Source organism: Acipenser ruthenus, chromosome 55 (assembly GCF_902713425.1).
Source record: "Acipenser ruthenus chromosome 55, fAciRut3.2 maternal haplotype, whole genome shotgun sequence".
NCBI lineage: Eukaryota > Metazoa > Chordata > Actinopteri > Acipenseriformes > Acipenseridae > Acipenser > Acipenser ruthenus.
This window is the reverse complement of record NC_081243.1, coordinates 6,165,255-6,184,708: the sequence shown is the minus strand read 5'-3', so window position 1 is coordinate 6,184,708 and position 19,454 is coordinate 6,165,255. Positions and strand designations below refer to the sequence as shown.

The following is a 19,454-nucleotide window of genomic DNA, read 5'->3' as shown; positions in this document are numbered from 1 at the left end:
CAAAACTTGCTTTTGCATTGTAGAACCTATTTAATTTAAATGCACGCTATGCCTTTAAGAACACAAGTGCCAATTGTGAACATACTGGCAGCTTGTTAAGTGTTAATTGTCTCCCCTTTGTACCAAACATATTTAAACCAAAGGAAATAGTAATGTATTACAGTGCCATTTTCTAATGTGATTAAGAAATGCAAAAAGCACCGTCCCTGGGTGGGCTTGAACCACCAACCTTTCGGTTAACAGCCGAACGCGCTAACCGATTGCGCCACAGAGACCAAACTGTTAAACCGCCAGAGCATAGGGGAGATACTGCAGAATGTGATCGAGGGAGCAGAAACATAAACTAATGTTAACAGAAAAGAAATATAAAAAGAGAATTTCGACAAAAGCTGCCGGGAAGCACTGCCGCTGCTGATTGCTTGTTTCTACGCACTTTGAAAAGGGAGTCTCGTCTTCCAGAATATCACTTACAATGTGGGCCATCAAAAATAAAAATAAAGTTTCTAAAGAAGATGATTTCAGCAAGCTAAAACACCACACGAACACTTGTCATGTGACACTTTCTATATTGGCTTGCTAGCTTGCAATTGGCTGCTGGTCCGTGGTGGTGCGGCACTGAGCGCTGGTTTATCATGTTACAGGTGTTATACACTGAGCGCTGGTTTATCATGTTACAGGTGTTATACACTGAGCGCTGGTTTATCATGTTACAGGTGTTATACACTGAGCGCTGGTTTAACATGTTACAGGTGTTATACACTGAGCGCTGGTTTAACATGTTACAGGTGTTATACACTGAGCACTGGTTTATCATGTTACAGGTGTTATACACTGAGCGATGGTTTAACATGTTACAGGTGTTATACACTGAGCGCTGGTTTATCATGTTACAGGTGTTATACACTGAGCGCTGGTTTATCATGTTACAGGTGTTATACACTGAGCGCTGGTTTAACATGTTACAGGTGTTACACACCAGCGCCAGTAGGCACTGAGCGCTTTTCACCTCCAGCGACAGTGTGTCACTGACGCTGGCATGCGTATCGGGTGCATAATGACGTTTTTATTAATGCCACTTTCTTACGGACAGTAGTCAGGGTGATGATACAAGACCAGAGCCAATAAACCTGTTATTTGCTTGTCCTTTCACTACCATATTCTATTGTGCTTGTTCAGAATACGCGTGAATCCTGAAAACATCTTGTTAATATTTAAACAAAGCCAGCAGCCACTTTATTGATCACTCTGTGGATTAACCGCTATTGGAATACAGATGCTTGTGTTAAAGATGTTAATAGACTTTCAATGTACACGTTTAGAGCTAAGCGTTTGTTGAGGCAGTTCAAGCGCTGCACTTTCAGGCAGCCAGTTCCAGTGTTTGCCTTTTGGACTTACTCTGGAAGGAATACCAAAAAAAAAAAAAAACATTTGTTGAGAACCGCATTTGGGAGAAAACTTAACAGTTTCGAAACGCATTAGTAAAGGCATCAGATTCTATTATGGTGTTTCCGAGCTGTTGAACGTATCTGCGTATTTAGTCCCAACGCATTATGGAGATACATACCGTGTGACAATTCTTTGTAACAGACTCGCCCGCCCTACATGTGTATTTTAAAGCACAGTCTGCTAATTTGTAATATTCCCCAGACTGAAAAACTGCAGTGCGCCCTCCATCGTATGCCTTCCGAGAAGCACAAAGGGAGATTATCTATTTATTTATTTATTTATTAGCAATTAAAGAGTTTTTTGTTAATTGAGAATAAAAATAAATGGCTTGAAGTTTGCTTTCATTTGTAACGTGTTTATAATGAAATATCGGTTCTTGTTTTTACCAATCATTGTACTGTATACTAGCTACTGTTGCATGTCCATGATTTTGTTGCTTAGCTTCCCATGTGGTCTAGCAGTTAGGCTTCCTGGTTTTCACCCAGACGGCCCGGGTTCGACTCTCGGTATGGGAACGTTCTTGTTCTTGTCATTGTGTTACAAAACTGTGGTAATGTATCTCCAATATTATAATAAAGCTACCGTTACTTGATATATATATATATATATATACAGAATGATGCAAATATAACCGACTCTATTCACATTCCCATCGCAACATCATCTTAAACGCCTTAACTCTCAAATACCAATTTCCACTGCATGCAAACTTCAAGCCATTCTATTGATTTGATCAGGAGCAGTCTAAGAGTGTATTGTCTATTGCGTTGTGGGAGGACGCTTTGACTGAAATGTTGATAATCGTAGGACATTATTATTTGTGCCTGGAAGCTCAAATTGAATGAAATGGACTTTGAAAGTTGTATTAAGTGCCTTGATGAAGGGGGCAAATGAAGAAGTGCAAATCCGGGAACAAGAAGGTTGCAGGAATGGCCTGATGCTGGGAAGCTGGAAATTAACGTGACAGAGCAGAAGGAAGCAAGTTTTCTTCCAGGACAACCTTGTACTTGGCTTGATTCATGCCAAAGCTGCCCGATTCCAGCCTTGCTGAAGCACCCCCAGATCATCACCGATCCTCCACCACATTTCACAGTGGGTGCGAGACACTGTGGCTTGTAGGCCTCTCCAGGTCTCCGTCTAACCATTAGACGACCAGGTGTTGGGCAAAGCTGAAAATTGGACTCATCTGGGGGTGCTTCAGCAAGGCTGGAATCGGGCAGATTTGTCTTTGTGAAGGACGCATGAATCAAGCCAAGTACAAGGTTGTCCTGGAAGAAAACTTGCTTCCTTCTGCTCTGACAATGTTCCCCAACTCTGAGGATTGGTTTTTCCAGCAGGACAGTGCTCCATGCCACACAGCCAGGTCAATCAAGATGTGAATGGAGGAACACCAGATCAAGAGAGCATGCCAAGACGCATGAAAGCTGTGCTTGAAAATCAGGGTTATTCCACCAAGTATTGATTTCTGAACTCTTCCTAAGTTAAAACATTAGTCTTGTGTTTTATAAAAATGAATATGAACTTATTTTCTTTGCATTATTCGAGGTCTGACAACACTGCATCTTTTTTGTTATTTTGACCAGTTGTCATTTTCTGCAAATAAATGCTCTAAATGACAATATTTTTATTTGGAATTTGGGAGAAATGTTGTCAGTAGTTTATAGAATAAAACAAAAATGTTCATTTTACCCAAACACATACCTATAAATAGTAAAACCAGAGAAACTGATAATTATGTAGTGGTCTCTTAATTTTTTCCAGAGCTGTATATGCACCAGCACTGTGCTGTAGCTCGAGCTTGTTTGACGAGGCAGGCAATGCAAAAATGCCAAAACTTGCTTTTGCATTGTAGAACCTATTTAATTTAAATGCACGCTATGCCTTAAAGAACACAAGTGCCAATTGAGAACATACCGGCAGCTTGTTAAGTGTTAATTGTCTCCCCTTTGTACCAAACATATTTAAACCAAATCAATCATTATGCTAGAGAGGAGTTGTTTTTGTGTGAACAGAGTGTGGTGGCAACAGGAGACGCTAGGATTATTGGGTGGTTTTGTAGTGAGTGTTTGAAAACTCGCTTCCGTGTGATTGCATTGAGACGTTGTCTCTGTTTTTGCCGGTTGTGTTATTGGTGATCTTGAGATCTACAGCTGAAGCATTCTGTAGAGATAAGTACCAAATTCAAATTAATACTAACAACTCTAGCCTCCACGCTCCGTATTAGGGAAGGTGTATTGTGTTTGTGCTTTTGTTTATCTATTAACTATTGTTATGGTTGTTCTAACCACAATGACGTGTGTGTTTTAAACTTGTAATTCGAAGGCGATTGTTTGATTATGCCTTTGATTAACAGACCACGGGTAGTCGTGATAGTCTATAGTTTAAAGTACCAAAGCTTGATAGCAGTTAATTACTTTATTAGAAGTGCACTTCATGTATTTTGCTTTGTGTTATTTCCCTGTTGGGACAAGTTGTATTTGAGACTCGTTTTGTTGTTTCTTTATTTATTTTTTCACTTGAATGTTTGGATTGTGTTAAGCACCACTTTTGATATTGATTTTTGTTTTGCCGTGTTATCACACTGCTACTAAGGGCCGTTTAGGTGTAATTCGGGGGGTGACGTAGAGGGCTCTCTCCCGCTTTGCGCTGCTTTTTTATTATCCTTTTCTTTTATCCTTTTCTTTAACCTGTCTTTCCTTCCGTCCGTGGCGTCCTGCCCGGTAGCGTGCACAGGGGAGAAGTTTGCCCCGAACTTCGACTGGCAGGCAGGTCTGCCTATTAGGCAGGTAAAAAAAACACCTCTCTGTGAAAACCCGCCTCCTCATTTACATCACAAAGGAAACACGCCTTCTAAGGGCAAAAGCTGCCTGTTTCCACGCCCTCACATTCAAACTGAAAACTGCGCGCCAAGGTTTTGCTGCAGAACAGATTTGGAATGAAAAAGGTAGGATGTTTTATTAATCTTCTCAAAATACACCGTTTTTAGCACAACGGATGCACACAAAGGCATTAAAATATGTTGAGTTACGCCTTAAATATGAATATCTTCTGTTAAGTTGTATTATATAAGGTTTTTTTTTTTAAGTGTAGTTATCATTTCAAATACTAGTGATGCTTAATCTCTACCTTTGTCTCGTTTTGTTGTTCAAACGTATATTTTAATTATTCACTTTATGTGCAGCATAGTATTTGTGCTGTACTGTGTGTGCAAGTTGTTCACAGTGATCCACAACATTCAATTACACATCATGTATAATTGATATGCAGTTAAAAATGAAATGATAATACAAAATATAATAAACTTACCAGGCATGTCAGCTGAAGTTATGCTAATATCTTAAGCAAATATTGGTAACGGAATAACAAGGTTGGTTACTCTAAACTAAATTATTAATTTACCAGCTGGTAAGACTACTGTAGTTAAAACACAGAGGCCTGGAAGGCAGGTTTACATTAGGTGTTTATAATGGGCACTGGCAGGCTGGTTTATATTGGGGACTTGGCTGGTTTATATTGGGTGTTTATATTTGGCACATGCCTGGCAGGCTGGTTTATATTGGGCACATGCCTGGCAGGCTGGTTTATAATGGGTACATGCCTGGCAGGCTGGTTTACAATGGGCACATGCCTGGCAGGCTGGTTTATAATGGGCACATGCCTGGCAGGCTGGTTTATAATGGGCACATGCCTGGCAGGCTGGTTTATAATGGGCACATGTCTGGCAGGCTGGTTTACAATGGGCACATGCCTGGCAGGCTGGTTTATAATGGGCACATGTCTGGCAGGCTGGTTTATATTGGGCACATGCCTGGCAGGCTGGTTTATATTGGGCACATGCCTGGCAGGCTGGTTTATAATGGGCACATGCCTGGCAGGCTGGTTTATATTGGGCACTTGGCTGGTTTACAATGGGCACATGCCTGGCAGGCTGGTTTATAATGGGCACATGCCTGGCAGGCTGGTTAATATCGGGCACTTGCCTGGCAGGCTGGCTAATATCGGGCACTTGCCTGGCAGGCTGGTTTATATTTGGGCACATGCCTGGCAGGCTGGTTTATAATGGGCACATGCCTGGCAGGCTGGTTTATATTGGGCAAATGCCTGGCAGGCTGGTTTATAATGGGCACTTGCCTGGCAGGCTGGTTTATAATGGGCACTTGCCTGGCAGGCTGGTTTATAATGGGCACATGCCTGGCAGGCTGGTTTATAATGGGCACATGCCTGGCAGGCTGGTTTATAATGGGCACATGCCTGGCAGGCTGGTTTATAATGGGCACATGTCTGGCAGGCTGGTTTACAATGGGCACTTGCCTGGCAGGCTGGTTTATATTGGGTGTTTATTTGGCACATGCCTGGCAGGCTGGTTTATAATGGGCACATGCCTGGCAGGCTGGTTTATAATGGGCACATGCCTGGCATGCTGGTTTACAATGGGCACTTGCTTGGCAGGCTGGTTTATAATGGGCACATTCCTGGCAGGCTGGTTTATATTGGGCACTTGCCTGGCAATCTGGTTTATATTTGGGCACATGCCTGGCAGGCTGGTTTATAATGGGCACATGCCTGGCAGGCTGGTTTATATTTGGCACATGCCTGGCAGGCTGGTTTATAATGGGCACATGCCTGGCAGGCTGGTTTATAATGGGCACATGTCTGGCAGGCTGGTTTACAATGGGCACTTGCCTGGCAGGCTGGTTATATATTGGGTGTTTATTTGGCACATGCCTGGCAGGCTGGTTTATAATGGGCACATGCCTGGCAGGCTGGTTTATAATGGGCACATGCCTGGCAGGCTGGTTAATATTGGGGACTTGGCTGGTTTATATTGGGTGTTTATATTTGGCACATGCCTGGCAGGCTGGTTTATAATGGGCACATGCCTGGCAGGCTGGTTTATAATGGGCACTTGCTTGGCAGGCTGGTTTATAATGGGCACATGCCTGGCAGGCTGGTTTATATTGGGCACTTGCCTGGCAGGCTGGTTTATATTGGGCACTTGCCTGGCAGGCTGGTTTATAATGGGCACATGCCTGGCAGGCTGGTTTATATTGGGGACTTGGCTGGTTTATATTGGGTGTTTATATTTGGCACATGCCTGGCAGGCTGGTTTATATTGGGCACATGCTTGGCAGGCTGGTTTATAATGGGCACATGCCTGGCAGGCTGGTTTATATTGGGCACTTGCCTGGCAGGCTGGTTTATAATGGGCACATGTCTGGCAGGCTGGTTTATAATGGGCACATGACTGGCAGGCTGGTTTATATTGGGGACTTGGCTGGTTTATATTGGGTGTTTATATTTGGCACATGCCTGGCAGGCTGGTTTATATTGGGCACATGCCTGGCAGGCTGGTTTATATTGGGCACTTGCCTGGCAGGCTGGTTTACAATGGGCACTTGCCTGGCAGGCTGGTTTATAATGGGCACATGTCTGGCAGGCTGGTTTATAATGGGCACATGCCTGGCAGGCTGGTTTATATTGGGGACTTGGCTGGTTTATATTGGGTGTTTATATTTGGCACATGCCTGGCAGGCTGGTTTATATTGGGCACATGCTTGGCAGGCTGGTTTATAATGGGCACATGCCTGGCAGGCTGGTTTATAATGGGCACATGCCTGGCAGGCTGGTTTATATTGGGCACATGCCTGGCAGGCTGGTTTATAATGGGCACATGCCTGGCAGGCTGGTTTATAGTGGGTACATGCCTGGCAGGCTGGTTTATATTGGGCACATGCCTGGCAGGCTGGTTTATAATGGGCACATGCCTGGCAGGCTGGTTTATTGGGTACATGCCTGGCAGGCTGGTTTATAATGGGCACATGACTGGCAGGCTGGTTTATATTGGGGACTTGGCTGGTTTATATTGGGTGTTTATATTTGGCACATGCCTGGCAGGCTGGTTTATATTGGGCACATGCCTGGCAGGCTGGTTTATAATGGGCACATGCCTGGCAGGCTGGTTTATAATGGGCACATGCCTGGCAGGCTGGTTTATTGGGTACATGCCTGGCAGGCTGGTTTATAATGGGCACATGCCTGGCAGGCTGGTTTATATTGGGCACATGCCTGGCAGGCTGGTTTATAATGGGCACATGCCTGGCAGGCTGGTTTATAGTGGGCACATGCCTGGCAGGCTGGTTTATAATGGGCACATGCCTGGCAGGCTGGTTTATAATGGGCACATGCCTGGCAGGCTGGTTTATAATGGGCACATGTCTGGCAGGCTGGTTTATATTGGGGACTTGGCTGGTTTATATTGGGTGTTTATATTTGGCACATGCCTGGCAGGCTGGTTTATAATGGGCACATGCCTGGCAGGCTGGTTTATAATGGGCACATGCCTGGCAGGCTGGTTTATAATGGGCACATGCCTGGCAGGCTGGTTTATAATGGGCACATGCCTGGCAGGCTGGTTTATATTGGGCACATGCCTGGCAGGCTGGTTTATAATGGGCACATGCCTGGCAGGCTGGTTTATTGGGTACATGCCTGGCAGGCTGGTTTATATTGGGCACATGCCTGGCAGGCTGGTTTATAATGGGCACATGCCTGGCAGGCTGGTTTATTGGGTACATGCCTGGCAGGCTGGTTTACAATGGGCAGTTGCCTGGCAGGCTGGTTTATATTGGGTGTTTATATTTGGCACATGCCTGGCAGGCTGGTTTATAATGGGCACATGCCTGGCAGGCTGGTTTATAAGGGGCACGTGCCTGGCAGGCTGATTAAAAAAAGTTGTGATTGAAAAAAAAAAAATAAATGCTGTAGCTTGCCATTATCATAAAAATATCAGAATAAAATTCTCAGAGAAATGCCTCCCAGAAAGCGTAGGAAGTGTACTTCGGTCACTGGTAAGTATGAATTATTGTTTGTGAATAAATAATTATATTTGATCAAATTACTGAATAGTTTATGTATAGAGCCACTATCGTAGCTTGTAGAAAATGTTATATGGCCTAATGTGTATGACTATCAGTAAAGTATCTGATTTTTTTTTTTTCTAACAACTTATAACACTTTAAAATGTAAACTCGACAATAATATGTCTTCAGTATTGCTGCTCATGGACAGCACTTTGGCACATACATTTTAAAGTGTTATAAGTTGTTAGAAAAAAAAAAATCAGATACTTTACTGAGTCATACCAACACATTAGGATGTGTGTCAGGATGTTAACAATGAAAGAGAAAATATCAGATACTTTACTGATGCAGTTGGACTAACACATTAGACCACATACCAACACATTAGACCATATACCAACATTTTCTACAACCTACGATAGTGGCTCTTTAAAGCAAGTAACGTAGTGTTATTTACAAGTAAGTTGTTGTTTTTTTTTTTCCTTCAGTGAAAAATCATGCTGAAAAAGCTCATGCTACATCAGCAACCCCTGCTGCTTGTTGAGAAAGCGACACTGCTTCCCCACTGCCACAGGCATGCCCTCCTTCCTCCAGCACAGTCGCTGTGTCACTTCAGCATCCACCTGTATCACTGGCTGTGCCTCGCCCAGCTGTAATACCCGAAAGCATGGATACACCACAAGTATTTGCTGAAGTCGAGAGCCTTCTCCCTCTTTCTTTCAACAAGAGAAAGAAAAGGTAATATAACATAAACAGATTCATGTGATATTGCAACATTCCATAATTTAAGTATTCTCAAGTTCATTCCAAAGGCTTGATGCAGAATTAAATTAATTCTGAATTAAGTAAATACCTTTTTATGGCTTCATTAAATTTACATTTGTGTATCAATTTTGCAATGTTGGCCATATTTTGTATCTTATTATTCTTATACCTTTCCCCCAAAGATACAATGTGACAGCAGAGGAGATCAGGAGAAGGATAGGTCCACCTGAGAATGTCAGCCAATTCCCTGGTTGCATATCGAAGGGTAGATACAAATTAAGAGTGAGCTTGGAGATTGAAGAGACAGTTGGCATTAGTCCTGGCCCAACAACCACTGTAACTTCCCTGTGTTCCAAACTGACTGAGGGTACATTAGTAAATGTCCAGTGCAATGTCAGCACACTAAAACATATCAATCAGTATTATAACACATGGTGCAATATACAGACCACTGCATTCAACAGCTTCAAAATACCTTATCTCAATAGTGTAGTGTGGGTAGCCTTGTTTTTAAAACCTAACAATCTAATTATATGTTTCCATTCTAAGTTGTCTTGCATTCAGGCACCAGCTTAAGTCAAATGTAACATGCAAACAGTAAACGTTATATTTATCATTAAATAAATCCATTATTTGTGAATATAGAAAAATGTAATGTCAGTCTTATTGTACGTTAAAAGTTGATTGTTACAATAATAGTAACACTTTTCTGTCTTCAGGAGAAGCCTGCGGTTTAGGGGTGGGCATCGGCAAGCTGGCAGTGAGGATGATTCCTTTTGACAGGATTGCAGTTTTGGAGGGCTCGATCACAACCAAAGATGTTGCCATTGGAAAGCTTCATGAATTTAAGTATGTTTCTTTACAGTTTTACACTAGTGATGAAAAATGCAGGTGTAGTGTAACCAAAACGTTAAATTACATCAAATCTGTAACATAAAAATATACACTATGAATATGAAATATAGAATGTAAAATCAGACCAAAATATTTCCCATGTACAAAACAATAAAGTTAGAAAGAGGGGTCAACCAGAGAAAGATATGATTGCAATCAAATGTGTGAAATTGTAAAAATAGTCAACAGAAGACTTCAACTATATATTTTACCCCTCCAGTTTTTTATGCATGGCACTCATTTTGTGGAAGCACAATTATATCATATTAAATAGAGAAGGCAGGATTTGCACTCTGTCTTTACCTGCTATGCCACTAGTGAGCCCAAAATTATTATTTTTAAAGTGTAAAGGTACACATTAAAACTTCTAAATAGACTTGCAGATTTTCTCAGGGTGATTTTTTCCGCTGGGCATCTCTATTTTTTGTTTTTTATTTACATACCATTACAAGAAAATGTTAGAAGCTAAAAACAATCCTCATTAAATATTGGGTAAAATCAGTGTCTAAGGCTAAAAGCAGCTTACATAAAACCACATGACTGGTTTATTGAGTATTGCCGTACGAATTGTATTCATTATTTAAATTAAAAAAAAAAAAAAAAAAAATTTATATATATATAATATATTTTTTCTCTATGGCATCAAAAATACAACAGACCAAATTAAAGGAAGTGCTAAGGACTTTGACATGGCTACTCATGGACTGGGCTTTCAAATGCTTGATGTTTACAGTTCTGTACTTCAAAAATGTGCCGATTCCCAGATAGAAAAACTGCAGAATGTGTAGTTTTATATGACACTGAAAATAAAGCATCCTTTGCATGTATGTTCATTATTTTAAAAAAGGGCTTGTTCAAAACATTAAGAACATTTCTAAGCAAAGAAATCCTAAAATGGCATTTTATTTAAGGCATTTTCTTTTCTATACAACCTCTTAAATATATATTTAAAAATTGACCATAAACATACATAAAGGTACTGTACAACATCTCGTATCTGTAGTTTCTTTTTTTATTTGTTTATGGTTTAAATAATAGCAGTATTAAAATGTAAAACTGCACATACGTGCTTCAGCAGACTGATACAGAGCAATACAAAGTACTGGACCCAATTGTGGGAAAAAAGTGCTGTACAGAAGAACCCTCCTCCCCACTTCTCGGCTCTAATGACACCCTGACATGTTCCCCCTTTGAAAGAAATTCAGTTCAGGCTTAGATTTTTATGTTAACAATTTGCTTTTACACTACTCGCTACTTAAAGATTGCACTTTCTATTTACTACAAAACATATTTTTACAACTTCTATTTACAAAGTGTTACAATAATACACATTTTAAGTGTTATTTAAGTAATCTGATTAAGAGAGACATACCATATCAAATATCGACCAACTTGGCCAGAATACAATCATCAGCAATTAGAACTATGTAACATATATTTTATTTTTGATAACATGCTGCCACTATACATATAAATAGCTATTTCACTCTTACTTGAAGAGACCTTTGAGGTCCTTAACGGTTGTAATTAACCTCTATACTTTGTCCAGTTTTGTGTGCATTCTGTAATTCAAAAATAAAGGCATGGGCTCATAACAGCACACGTTCAGCTCGATTTTAGTATCTGATTCTTTGCTACCAATTATTCTTTTTCTAAAGGAACAGACTTTGAATTTGGAATCAGGTCTATGGGTATATAAAGCTCGATTAAGGGGTTATTTAAGCTGATATGAATGCATGTCTATAGCATGGCTTCTTGCTCTTTCAATGCGTTTTCTGTAAGCATGCAGCCTTATCATTTTTATTTTATTGCTGGCCATGCTATACTGTCCAAATGCTAGTTGGTGTGCACGTTTTACTACAGCATTCAACTCTGGAGATTCCTTATAATCACTGCTGTCACACCACTCCTTTAAGTCTGAAATCATCTTCTTTACACACAGCTGTTTATTGTGTGATTGACAATTTGCTGTGGTATTCGCAAAGCAGTCAGTTACCTCTTGGTTAGGGTTCTGTGTACCAATTAACTCAAAGTCTTAGACAGACACATATTTCTCCAAGACTATTGGCAAGACAGGTACACTGTTGGTTTTGCAAATGTACTACTCCAAAAACTACCAGCACAATGTACAATTAAATGTTTTCCATCCCACTCATAGCAATGCTGTTCAGTTAGTGAACTGGCTAATTCTTTTCGAATTCCATCAATATCAATCCCCTGTTCTTTGCACATCATTTTTGCAAACTCAATATGCTTGCACAAATTACCCCTTTCAGAAACGGCGCATTCACATTTCATGCTAATTAAATCCACAGCATAACATTTTTATTTATCTGCTTCTGAAGGCACTGTGCAATGGCCACCTGATTTGTAAACAGAATTATTTTGAAGGCCTTTGTTCTTCATATGTAAAGCAGATTCTGCAGTATCCTGTGTTTTGGAATCAGAAATCCTCTGAGCACCATGAAGATCTTCCAGATACCTACACCATATACAGACATGCTCAAATTTGTTGGTACCCTTACAGGTCATTGAAATAATGCTTCATTCCTCCTGAAAAGTGATGAAATTAAAAGCTATTTTATCATGTATACTTGCATGCCTTTGGTATGTCATAGAATAAAGCAAAGAAGCTGTGAAAAGAGATGAATTATTGCTTATTCTACAAAGATATTCTAAAATGGCCTGGACACATTTGTCGGTACCCCATAGAAAAGATAATAAATAATTGGATTATATTGCTATTTCAAACTAATTAGTTTCTTTAATTAGTATCACACATGTCTCCAATCTTGTAATCAGCCATTCAGCCTATTTAAATGGAGAAAAGTAGTCACTGTGCTGTTTGGTATCATTGTGTGCACCACACTGAACATGGACCAGAGAAAGCAAAGGAGAGAGTTGTCTGAGGAAAATAATAGACAAGCATGGTAAATGTAAAGGCTACAAGACCATCTCCAAGCAGCTTGATGTTCCTGTGACAACAGTTGCAAATATTAAGAAGTTTAAGGTCCATGGAACTGTAGCCAACCTCCCTGGGCGCGGCCGCAAGAGGAAAATCGACCCCAGAGTGAACAGAAGGATAGTGCGAATGGTAGAAAAAGAACCAAGGATAACTGCCAAAGAGATACAAGCTGAACTCCAAGGTGAAGGTAAGTCAGTTTCTGATCGCACCATCCGTCGCTTTTTGAGCGAAAGTGGGCTCCATGGAAGAAGACCCAGGAGGACTCCACTTTTGAAAGAAAAACATAAAGCCAGACTGGAATTTGCTAAAATGCATATTGACAAGCCACAATCCTTCTGGGAGAATGTCCTTTGGACAGATGAGTCAAAACTGGAGCTTTTTGGCAAGTCACAATAGCTCTATGTTCACAGACGAAAAAATGAAGCTTTCAAAGAAAAGAACACCATACCTACAGTGAAACATGGAGGAGGCTCGGTTATGTTTTGGGGCTGCTTTGCTGCGCCTGGCACAGGGTGCCTTGAATCTGTGCAGGGCACAATGAAATCTCAAGAATATCAAGGCATTCTGGAGCGAAATGTACTGCCCAGTGTCAGAAAGCTCTGTCTCAGTCACAGGTCATGGGTCCTCCAACAGGATATTGACCCAAAACACACAGCTAAAAGCACCCAAGAATGGATAAGAACAAAACATTGGACTATTCTGAAGTGGCCTCCTATGAGTCCTGATCTGAATCCTATCGAACATCTATGGAAAGAGCTGAAACTTGCAGTCTGGAGAAGGCACCCATCAAACCTGAGACAGCTGGAGCAGTTTGCTCAGGAAGAGTGGGCCAAACTACCTGTTAACAGGTGCAGAAGTCTCATTGAGAGCTACAGAAAACGTTTGACTGCAGTGATTGCCTCTAAAGGTTGTGCAACAAAATATTAGGTTAGCGGTCCCATCATTTTTGTCCATGCCATTTTCATTTGTTTTCTTATTTACAATATTATGTTGAATAAAAAATCAAAAGCAAAGTCTGATTTCTATTAAATATGGAATAAACAATGGTGGATGCCAATTACTTTTGTCAGTTTCAAGTTATTTCAGAGAAAATTGTGCATTCTTTGTTTTTTGTGGAGGGGTACCAACAAATTTGAGCACGTCTGTACAAGACAGAATACAATTAGTAGAGCAGTATTGTATTATTCACATGCTAAAAAAAGTTATGGGTTGTGTAAATTATATACATACATGATTATATACATGACCTGTGGTACACTATCTCCTTATTTGTACAGATACTGAAATAAATGTACACAACACCTTTATGTTCTAGAAAATTACAAATAAAGTATAATGTATTTTTTGAAATCCAACACTCATTTGCAACACTAGACCACATAAAAATGCTAGTATTGGAAATGTTACACAAACCTGTAGTAAGTGACCACCTTGGTATTAACTAGTAGAAGTAGTTCATCAACTCGTCTGTTTGCATAGCCATGAAGAAACTGATACTTCATGCTAAAAAAAAAATCTATGGGGAAAAAAAGAAAAGCAAAAGCAATTTTTTTTATTTTTTTTTTTATTTAGTATCACCAATTTTTTTCCTTTATCAGCAATTCAACTTGGCTGACCGCAACAACTCCCCGCCTCCTCAGGAGGGATGAGACAAAGCATGCGCCCTCCGATACGCGCACTGTCAAAGCCATATGCTATTTTTCCCACTACAAGCCCAGAGCTCCCACCCCCTAGCGTACACATCGTTTGGAGGAGTCGATGCAGCTGGAAATGCCAACACCCTGAACCTGCAGGCGCCAGGTCAATTGTGCGCCGCCCTCTCAGAACTCCTGGCTAAAGCTGGCAATGGCGTAGGCAGGATTCGAGACAAGTCTGTCTCTTGCCTATAGTGCTGCAACTTATGTTTTTGTTTTAATCACTATTTTTACAAAATGCATACCTCTCAACAAGGTTGTTCGTTTCACTGTCTTGGTGGTAAACTCTCCGTCCAAAATTGGACCACATGTCTGCATTTCGAAACCAATGGTCCTGCAGATACTGTGAAATTACTGAACTGCCAGTTTCTCTGTCTATTTTGACAATCACTTCCTTTGACATCTTTTCAAACTCGGCAGCCTAAAATGAATGAAAATAAATAAAAAAAATGTTAACAGAAAGACATGCATACCAAATAATTTTTTCAAAAAATACACGTTTGTCAATATACAAATTCTATTAAAAAGATGGGTAGTTTAATTATGGTAAATGGATTATCCATGAATGAGCAACAGTACAGCAGTGTGGAGTAGTGGTTAGGGTTCTGGACTCTTGACCGGAGGGTCATGGGTTCAATCCCCAGTGGGGGACACTGCTATTGTACCCTTGAGCAAGGTACTTTACCTAGATTGCTCCAGTAAAAACCCAACTGTATAAATGGGTAATTGTATGTAAAAATAATGTGATATTTGTATAATGTGATATATTGTAACAATTGTAAGTCGCCCTGGATAAGGGCGTCTGCTAAGAAATAAATAATAATAATAATAATAATATGTCATTATTGTGGTGAGAAGGAAATTAAAAAACAAACTTTGAACTCATCAGTAAAGATCAGCACCTTATGACATTTGCTAACGTGGAAGAAAGAAAGAAAAAGAAACTTACTGTACTGCATTGTTTTAAGGCAATCATAGACCTAATCACTTCATTTTTTGCAGACAGATTCTGACTGCATCCTCCATCACGTCGGACAATCCATCTGTGTACCGCCTTTAAAAAACAAAAAACTAAACGTTGATAATTATCACTGTCTAAGTCTGTGTTAGAAAGTACTATAGCACATGGTCTGTTTTTTGTTTGCTTTCAAAATTGTAACTATTGTACACTGATTTTTTAAAACTTATTGTATATTAGTTTTTTAATTAGTTTTGAATTTGCTATGTATCATGGATTGTGTAAATTACATAATAATAATGATCATTATAATAAATCAAGTATAATCAAATCTAAGTATGAAGACACATGTAAAATGCAATTGGAATGAACAGTTTTCTGAATCTGCTACTTTGTTTCACTTTTGTTAGATCACATTAAGGAACAATGTTTTCATTTTTTATCAATCAGATTGTCATTCAATTCCCTTCCTGTAACCTTCAGACTTAGGAGATACCACATTTCTACCATAAAATATTTATTTTATTTTATAATGCACACAAGTTTGCATTCTGTCATTTTGCCAAAAGCTGGTCTGGGAGGCAGATATTTTTCTGAATATATAAGGCAGGGGTAGGCTCCCCTGGTCCTGGAGTGCCACAGACCAGTGATTCCCAACCCTGGTCCTGGAGGACCCCCTAACCTGCTGGTTTTTGTTCCAACCAAGCTTGCAATTACTTAATTGAACTAATAGTTTTCCTAATCAGAGCCTTTTAATTCTTTTAAACAGTTGGGGTTCCAAGTTAGGAATAAAATTGTATAAGGAACTTGAATTCTCCAACGTTTTATAAGTTACATGATTTAAAAAGTCCAGTTTAAACTATTACTTAAATTAAGGGTTCAATTAAGTAATTGAGAGCTTGTTGGAACAAAAACCAGCAGGGTAGGTGATCCTCCAGGACCAGGGTTGGGAAGCACTGCCACAAACACTTCAGTTTTTTCAGTTTTTTGTTTACCCCAAGACCCTTAATCAATTCATTGACTCATTGATTAGCTTAATTTATCAGAATTACCATTTGTTCCAGGGATTTAATAATTGATGATTAAGAGATACCTACAAACTCTGCAGGATTGTGGCACTCCAGGACCAGGGTCGCCTACCCCTGATATAAGGCTTTAAGACCTTGTATGTGAATTCTACATTATGGATATAAATACCCACTCAAGTACTTTTATACTAAGTGCAATTGAAATCAGTAGGTTATCTGTAGATATATTTAAGTAATTAGACATTGAGGGTCGATTGCACTGTACCAGTTAGTCCACTTGATTCATCTAACTTGTGCAGGACTGGCTAACCCTGGTCCTTGAGAGCCACAGGGTCTTCCGGTTTTTGTTTTAACTGAGCCCTTGATATCTTAATTGACATTATTAATTGGTCTTAATTGGTCAAAATCCCCATGGGTGCCAGTTGATTAGTGTTTGATGACTTAGAGAGACCTATAAAACCTGCAGGATTGTGGCTCTCCAGTACCAGGGTTGGCCACCCCTGAACTAGTGGAATGATGAGGTTTAGTCCATGTGCTTGGACTACAGTTAGTACTGTACACCTCTATCCTGAAAAATTTGCGGCCGCCCCAAAAGGTTAGCATTGAAATTCTGTTCAATATTTTTCCATGCCATTGTACGTAAGACAACATTCTCGTCTTCTTTGCTGGTGCTGTCAATTTCGTTAATGTAGTTTTTAATTAGGTGTACTAAATACATCTTTTCCTCTATTGAAAATTTTGGAACTCTTTTAGATGACATTTATTCTACTGAAGGGTTTTTAAACTGTTAAAAGTTTGATGTGACTTATCTTCTGCATTGCTTCAGATATTGGTCCACATGGGCGGTCTAACGTGTTCTGCATGTTCACATCAGCTGAACCAATTCACATGATTAACTATTTGGTTTTGGTACGGTGCAATCAGGTCTAATTTGCAGCATTTGCTAGACTGCATTTTAGTCCACTTGGTATGGACCAAAGTCATTGCTACACTGCAATCAACCCGGAATGACCCCTAACCGAAAGTGGTTTTGGTTTTTTACCTGAAGTACATGGAACCAGCACAGCAACACCTTTGCATAAGGAAACACTGTGTGTACTGCGTTGATTTCTTTCATGTCCCTATCTACCATGACACATCTGCAAAGAGAAATATAAAAAGGAAGTAGTACTTAATCTGTCTATCACTTTGTAAATTAAGAGAGCTGCATACAAAGCTGATTGTACCCCTACAAGGCTGCCAAATCGGGTAGCGTGAGATGGGGGGGAGTGGTTGATTGCTGCCATACCTGTAGTTTTACTGGATGGGCTGCTAATTTTTTTTATTTTTTATTTTTTTAAATAAAATTCTACATAAGATAACTATATAAACCAGATTAAACTTAGGTTTTAAATTAAACTCTATATTGCCATTATGTTGTTTCAAATATCACATTTTATGTTCATAATAATTTTTATATCAAACGACACATTACCACCCCAAACATTCTACAGTATAAGCTGTAAATTATGCAATCATGAAATACCATTGCCATGTAAGTTTATCCTTTGCATTTCATACATAAACTTCAACTATGAATTTTAAAACATACCTTGGCTGAAACTCCAACAGCTTCCTGAACTTTTTTCAGATACAGTGACAAGATGTCACTGGATTCCTCACTCACAATAAAAAATGCTACAGGTATTCCTCGGCCTTGGTTGCTCTTCACTAGCACAGCATAAAATGCAAAACCATACTGAGTTATGCCTTTGTATGTTGCATCAAGGGAAATCATTGTTGGACCTTACTTTTTCAACTGTTCAATTTGCCACTGAGAACTAAATACTATTATCAAGGGTTGCTTTTCATTGTGAGAGAGGGGCTGATAGTACACAACATTATCCTGCAAATTGGACTTAATCAGTTTGTCAACACTTATGCAGTCATTTCCATCCATTCGTGTGTGTGCATAAAAGCTCTTCTTTATTACTTTAATGTCCTCTGGTGTCACTTTATTGTAAACTCTGTGACCAATCTTTGCATTTGAGCATGATCTCTCCATTTGATAGCCCCTGGGATATGCACATATGAATGTAACCCATTAGTTCTTCATCAATACGATTCACTGCATTCTCCTTAGGGTCTTCTAGATCATGGCCAGAGTGCTCTTGCATTAAACGCACAATGCACCCATGTGTAGAATTGTTGCTCACAAATGTAAAAGAAACGTACGCTCCACATCTATTGGCACGAGTTATTGAAGGTGCTCCTGAGGATTTACCTTTTGGTTTATTGGACCTTTCACATCGCCACTGAAAGTGATTTTCCCCTCTTTTTTTGATAGCTACAAATGTGCCAGTTCCATTCTCCTTAAGACATTGGCAAGTGATTTTGCATAAAATCCTCTCTTGAATCTCGTTTTACAATATGTATCGTTCTCTGCACACGTGCATCAGACTCCTTGCGCAGAGAGTCTTCAAGTGATGAGATCCAGAAACGTTCCATTATCTCACTAAAAGGAAGAAAAAAAAACGTTAAACAATTTCTCAGTGATGTGTGTCATTCCGTAACAAATCACTCGGAAAAGTTGGATTTTGACTCACATTTAATGGAACCTTCTGACGTACATCATCAATTCACCTCCTAAGAATAAAACATGGAGAATAGCCTTATGCAAACATTAACACAGTGCCCATCAAATGCCACCAGACATATGTGCCCATTATCAACCAGCCTGCCAGGCATGTGCCCAATTTAAACACCCAATATAAACCAGCCTGCCAGGCATGTGCCCATTATAAACCAGCCTGCCAGGCATGTGCCCAATATAAACCAGCCTGCCAGACATGTGCCCATTATAAA

General features: G+C 39.9%; 2 long non-coding RNA genes and 1 other non-coding gene across 3 annotated transcripts; 1 reads left to right on the top strand and 2 right to left on the bottom strand.

The window, feature by feature from the left end:
• Window positions 1-201: 201 nt before the first annotated feature.
• On the bottom strand, window positions 202-275 carry trnan-guu (transfer RNA asparagine (anticodon GUU)). Its single transcript has one exon. It is a non-coding gene; the product is annotated as a tRNA-Asn (tRNA).
• Window positions 276-4,368: 4,093 nt separating this feature from the next.
• Window positions 4,369-15,856, top strand: LOC131723417 (uncharacterized). Its single transcript, XR_009320269.1, has 5 exons — window positions 4,369-4,390; window positions 8,251-8,294; window positions 8,795-9,044; window positions 9,791-9,920; window positions 15,627-15,856. It is a non-coding gene; the product is annotated as an uncharacterized LOC131723417 (long non-coding RNA).
• Window positions 14,343-15,675, bottom strand: LOC131696677 (uncharacterized). The gene is made up of 3 exons (XR_009320268.1): window positions 15,574-15,675; window positions 14,870-15,045; window positions 14,343-14,446 (listed from the first exon to the last, which is right to left on the bottom strand). It is a non-coding gene; the product is annotated as an uncharacterized LOC131696677 (long non-coding RNA).
• Window positions 15,857-19,454: the final 3,598 nt, after the last annotated feature.